Below are 6,889 nucleotides of genomic sequence, written 5' to 3'. Positions count from 1 at the left end.
GTTAATTTAGGTGTTTCGTATATTGTGTTAGCTAGCTATAATTAATAGAGAGAAGTGTCCTCTCTTATGTCCGTGCTTGGTCGACGCTATGTACTATACATACGTATAGAGAGGACTAGACACGCTGGCTAGCTAGTAAGCAAACGAAGGAAACAGAAGATCGTCATGAATATATATGCATACAGAGAGAAGTGATATCGACCACCTCTCCTTCTCCGAGAGATTGGTCGAACAACAAGTTCTCGTATATCTATCTGACACTACCGGCTACATATATACAATAATTATCTCTTACAAATATAATCATACGGACTCAGGGTCCACATAGAATTCTCCTTCTTCAGGGATCACGTGGTCAAGAAAGAATGCCGCCAATTCCTCTTGAATTGCTCGCATGCGAGCTGGTGCTAGGAGTTCATCCCGCTTCCGAAACATCTAATTTGAAGAAGGGGGTCAATACATATATATATATATATGAATGAATGAAACTCAACACAAATGATGGTAATAAAATAAAATTGTGAATGTTGTTATTTACGTACTTCATATTGTTCGTTAGAGTACCCGCCCCGCTCACAGGTCGTGTGGCGGATGGACTCGCAGATGTAGTATCCACAGAAATCATTCCCTTGTTCCTGCCACAACCAATTTACAAGAAATAGAGGTCAATCAAACTGATAAGCAAGAATGCTAAATGGTATTGATGAAACTAGCGCTTGAATCATTAGGAGATGCGCAGAACATGCTACTATAGTACTTACTTTCGGGTGTCTAAATTCCAGCTCCTTCGGCAGTCCCGGAACTGTTTTGGTGAATTTTCTCCAAACCCTACCGGACAAATAAAACAATTACTTGATATCAGGAAATGAACAAAGTTGCTGATATGGTGGATAATGATCGATTTAACTTACTTCTGGAGTACTTGAGTCATGTCTGCATAGTCCTGGGGATCTTTTCGTTTTGAGTCTAAGACGGTTACTAGTCCCTGCTCAAGCTTAATCTCTAGGAGAATATAGTGGAAACTGCACACGCATGCATAACTCATGAATTATATTACTATAACCTTGACTAATGTATAAGGGAAACCGAATACGCACAAGACAGTAACACTCACCTGAAGTTGTAAGGAAAGAGTATTATATCTTTGTTTTGATTTATTACGAACGATCGTAGCAAGTTGGCCTCGGTAGTTGCGGCATGAAGTTTAACCTGAGTTGCATCTATGAGATATGTGTTAATGAACCCAATATCACCGACTTGTCTTTTCTTCAATTCGGCGATCTTCAATCTGCATAATATAGTGAGGATGGTTATAAATACATGCAATGAAAGAGCTAAGCTATATAGAGAAACTTAATGACAGAAGTAGTACTACTTACAGACAGTAGCACGCGATCGTTGTTTTATCGAGGGCCAATTGATTGAAAAACTGATAGAACTCCTCAAATGGAACAGGCAACAGATCAATTCCAACGAGGTCATGCTCCTTTTTAACTTTCACATACAAAGTACTCCTCCCCCCAGAGTCTCTGCAGATTTTCAAGTACCAATCATGCAATCTTCGCATCATCGTTGATAGAGATCTTTCATCTTTGACGAGAGGCTTCCCATACTCGTATCTTTGTATCTGCATGTCCATGGGTTCATAATGTACTTTGTCGGGCAGGTAATCTGCAAGATTGCTATAACCGGGCACCATCCTCGGATCATTAGCGACGTTGTGGCTAGACACCTTGAGCGGGGGGCACGATTGCTTCGCTTGTTCGCCGAGCTGGGCACTTTGTTTCCCAGCTCATCGTTCTTTCAGCCTTTGATCACTGACAGTACTTCCCGACCGCTCCGCTTCGGCAAATTCCTTTCCAATAATGCGGTCATAGTTTCCTTTCGGTGGATCAGACTTCGGTGGTTTTGTCAGGGCAGCCAGAGTGCGCTTCACTTTCACCCGATCTACCTTCTCCTCCGGAGGTGGATGTTTCTTTGCTTTCACCCCTTCAAAGAAGTTCCTCACTTCTTCTCGCGCGATCTCGGCGTTCTCCTCCAGGGTCCTCTCATATGGTAACTTCTCTGGAGTCTTCAGAGAAGGACCGAATCTGTATGTCCTCCCGCCTCTGGTTGTACTGCTAGACGCCGACCGAGCAGACGGAGCGGTTGTCTTCTTTACTTGCTTAAGAGGCGGAGGAGAAGGACTACGACGCGCCGGAGCAGCTGGAGCGGCGGCAGGTCTCTTCCGCCCTTGCTGACGAGGCGGAGAAGGAGGAGGCTGGCTGCTCGGGCGCGTCGGCGCAGGCGGAGAAGGAGGCGGAGTGCCGCCACGCGCCGGAGAAGGAGCTGGCCGAGGGCCCTGATCGTCACTCGCTGGAGGAGGAGGCGGTGGAGGCGGAGTGCCCTGACTTGCCGGAGGAGGAGGAGGAGGAGGAGGTGGAGGCGTCCAGTTCGGAAGGTTGATGAGCTCCTTCCGCCATAGGCATGGAGTCTTCAAAGCAGACCCCAGTCGAGTCTCCCCTTCACCGGTAGGGTGGTCAAGCTGGAGGTCCTCAAATCCCTCCGTTATCTCATCCACCATCACCCTAGCATATCCTTCTGGAATCGGCCGGCAGCGAAAAGTTGCACCGGGTTCAGTAGGATAAACAGAGCCAACAGCCGCCTTGACCTTCAAATTCATCCATTGCGTCATAAGGTGGCAATTTTGAGACTCCGTTATAGCATCCACAGGATAGCTGGCAGGAGTCGTCAAGGCATGCTCCGGCTGAAGCAGCTCGATGGAAGCCACGCTGCTTCTGCGTTGAGATGGCGGGGTAGCTTCGGGGGAGGCTTCGGCAGTACGTTTGCTGTGATTTGCTTCTCGTTCCTCTATCGCGTCTACCCTTGCTTGCAGCGCCTGCATTTGGGTCTGCTGCACTTTTTTCCTCCTTTCATGGGATTTGTAACCGCCTATGTCCGAAAACCCAACCTTCCACGGAATGGAGCCTGGCGTGCCTCGTGTCCGTCCAGGGTGCTCAGGATTCCCGAGGGCCATTGTGAGCTCGTCGTTCTCTCTGTCTGGAAAGAACGTCCCTTCCTGCGCTGCTTTGATATACTACTTAAGCTTACTGACTGGTATGTCCATTTGATCGTTCGTCCAAATGTACTTCCCTGTTACAGGGTCCAAGGTTCCGCCAGCCCCGAAGAACCAAGTCCGACAACGGTCTGGCAAATTAATTGTCTCTGGTTCGATCCCTTTATGAACCAGATCATTCTCAGTCTTGGACCACTTAGGCCGGGCTACGAGGTAGCCACCTGACCCCGTGCGATGGTGAAGCTTCTTCTTCGCAGCATTTTGCTTGTTTGTCGCCGACATCTTCTGACTCTTTTCCGATGTCTTGTGGGCCACAAATGCGGGCCAGTGATCTCTGATCTTCTCATATCTGCCCTTGAATTCTGGTGTCTCATTATTTTCGACAAACTTATTCAGCTCTTTCTTCCACCTCCTGAATAGTTCTGCCATCCTCTTCAGAGCAAAAGACTTGATTAATTTCTCTTTAACTGGGTTTTCTGAATTATCCTCAGGCGGTAGGGTGAAATTTGACTTCAGCTCAGTCCAAAGATCATTTTTCTGCATATCATTGACATAAGACACCTCAGGGTCTTCTGTAGCCGGCTTAAACCATTGCTGGATGCTTATAGGGATCTTGTCCCTAACCAGAACCCCGCACTGAGCAACAAATGCGCTCTTTGTCCGGAGGGGTTCAATAGGTTGGCTGTCGGGCGCGATTGCTATGATCTCAAACTTTTCATCCGAGCTTAACTTTTTCTTCGGGCCTCGTCTCTTTACCGAAGTTGTGCTCGATCCGGAGGGCTAGAAAAAAGAACAAAGACTTAATTAATATGTGTACATACCAAAACAATGAATGCATCAATCAGCTAGTCCGCATAGGCTTAACTAATATATATACCTGGCCAGACTCGGTTCGGTCACCAGAGCCGTCATCACGGTCTCCTTCTTGCACCGGCATTGGGTCACCGGAGCCGTCCTCATGTTCTTCTTCTTGCACCGGCATTAGGTCACCGTAGCCAGCTTGTTCACCCTCTCCTTCCAGACCATCGGTTTCATTGAGAAACAACGAGATGGCATCACTTCCTTTTGCGATTATGTCCCTCAACAACGCTTCTTTTGTTGCTTCGTCTAGGGCGGTGTCCATAGTTTCTACAAATATTTACAACATGGCAATTATTATTCAAACATGACAGATGGATATATTAGTGCCAAACGTAGAACTAGCTACCTAATCATAGTAAGCTATCGGGAGGGGGTATATATCGACAACGACGACACAACATCTATGTCCCTCGACGACCCTCGTTCCCGATAAAAAAAAGAGGAAGAAGAAGAAAAAAAGAGGAGAAGAAAGAATAGAGGAGAAGAACCCTCGAACCCTCGAACCCTCAACGACCCTGGAACCCTCGACCCCTAGACGACCCTCTTCTTCCTCTCATGTTCGAGAGGATCGCCGAGGGGTCGGGAGGTTGCCTAGTGTCAAAGGATTCAACAAAACCATATCTTCATCATTAGGCGAAAGTAACATGTGCATGATGGTACGAAGCTCTTCAAAGTTGTTCTGGAATGGAGTCCCAGATAGGATAATTCACTTTTTGGTACAAAGTTCAGAAAGAGCCTTTCGAATATCGCTATTTGGAAGGCCTTTGCTGAATTCGTACCAAAAGGCGGATTATTCTATCCGGGACTCCATTCTAGAACAACTTTGCAGAACTTCGTACCAACATGCCCTGGTTACTTCCGGCTAATGATGAAGGCATGGATTTCTTCAATACTTTGACACTAGGAAACCTCTCTCAACCCCTCGGCGATCCTCGACCCCTCGAACCCTCAACGACCCTGGAACCCTCGACCCCTAGATGACCCTCTTCTTCCTCTCATGTTCGAGAGGATCGCCGAGGGGTCGGGAGGTTGCCTAGTGTCAAAGGATTCAACAAAACCATGTCTTCATCATTAGGCGAAAGTAACATGTGCATGATGGTACGAAGCTCTTCAAAGTTGTTCTGGAACAGAGTCCCAGATAGGATAATTCGCTTTTTGGTACAAAGTTCAGAAAGAGCCTTCCGAATATCACTATTTGGAAGGCCTTTGCTGAATTCGTACCAAAAGGCGGATTATTCTATCCGGGACTCCATTCCAGAACAACTTTACAGAACTTCGTACCAACATGCCCTGGTTACTTCCGGCTAATGATGAAGGCATGGATTTCTTCAATACTTTGACACTAGGAAACCTCTCTCGACCCCTTGGTGATCCTCGACCCCTCGAACCCTCGACGACCCTGGAACCCTCGACCCCTAGACGACCCTCTTCTTCCTCTCATGTTCGAGAGGATCGCCGAGGGGTCGGGAGGTTGCCTAGTGTCAAAGGATTCAACAAAACCATGTCTTCATCATTAGGCGAAAGTAACATGTGCATGATGGTACGAAGCTCTTCAAAGTTGTTCTGGAACGGAGTCCCAGATAGGATAATTCGCTTTTTGGTACAAAGTTCAGAAAGAGCCTTCCGAATATCGCTATTTGGAAGGCCTTTGCTGAATTCGTACCAAAAGGCAGATTATTCTATCCGGGACTCCATTCCAGAACAACTTTGCAGAACTTCGTACCAACATGCCCTGGTTACTTCCGGCTAATGATGAAGGCATGGATTTCTTCAATACTTTGACACTAGGAAACCTTTCTCGACCCCTCGGCAATCCTCGACCCCTCGAACCCTCGACGACCCTGGAACCCTCGACCCCTAGACGACCCTGCTGGAACCCTCGACCCTCGAACCTATAGAACCCTCGAACCCTCGACCCTGAAATCCTCGACCCTTGACCCCTTAACGACCCTCGACCCTCTACCCTAGTTCCCGACCCTCGACCCCTCGAAGAGGAGAAATAAATAAGAAGAAGAAAAAAGAAGAAAAAGAAGAGGAGAAGGAAGAAAGGAATAGTGGAGAAGAAGAGAATTCTCTTCTCCACTATTCCTTTCTTCCTTCTCCTCTTCTTTTTCTTCTTTTTTCTTCTTCTTATTTATTTCTCCCTCTCCACTATTCCTTTCTTCCTTCTCCTCTTCTTTTTCTTCTTTTTTCTTCTTCTTATTTATTTCTCCTCTTCTTTTCCTCTCCTCTTCTTCTTTCATTCCTCTTCTTATTTTCTTCTTTCCTATCCTTCTTTTTTTTAAATTGTAATTTTTGCATATATAAAACTTTTCTAAAATTGTAACTTTCTATATAAAACTTTCCTATCGGGAGGGGGAGAAGATCGAAGAAAAAAAAGAAGAAAAAAAAGAGGAGAAGAAGAAAGGAATAGAGGAGAAGAAGAAAAAATAGAAAATTCTATTTCTTCTTCTTCTCCTCTATTCCTTTCTTCTTTTCTATTTTTTTCTTCTTCTCCTCTATTCCTTTCTTCTTCTCCTCTTCCTTTTCTTCCTCTCCTCGTCTTCTCCTTCTTCTTCTCCTTCTTTATCTACTTATTTTCCTTTTCCTCATTTTACTTTTTCCTCTCCACTAACATAAAATGCACTAACCTAAAATGCAACAAACATAAAACGCACTAAAGAGGCTCAACTAACCTAAAATCAGTGATAAAATGCACTAACCTAAAATCGATATCTACTAACAACTTAAAAAAAATTATTACATATATGAAAAAATGCATATATGAAAAAAAACATCATCATATCATCAACAGAAAAAAACATCATCATATCATCAACAGAAAAAAAACATCATCATATCATCAACAGAAAAAAAACATCATCATATCATCAACATCATCATGTCATCAACCTAAAGGGCGCTGGCGCGGGGCGACGACGGGCTCGGGGCGGCGACGGGGCGGGGCGACGGCGGCGGGCTCGGGGCGGTGAC

This window comes from Triticum dicoccoides, chromosome 7A, assembly GCF_002162155.2.
Source record: "Triticum dicoccoides isolate Atlit2015 ecotype Zavitan chromosome 7A, WEW_v2.0, whole genome shotgun sequence".
Taxonomy (NCBI): domain Eukaryota; kingdom Viridiplantae; phylum Streptophyta; class Magnoliopsida; order Poales; family Poaceae; genus Triticum; species Triticum dicoccoides.
The sequence above is the reverse complement of the archived record's forward strand: the minus strand, read 5'-3'. Positions refer to the sequence as shown.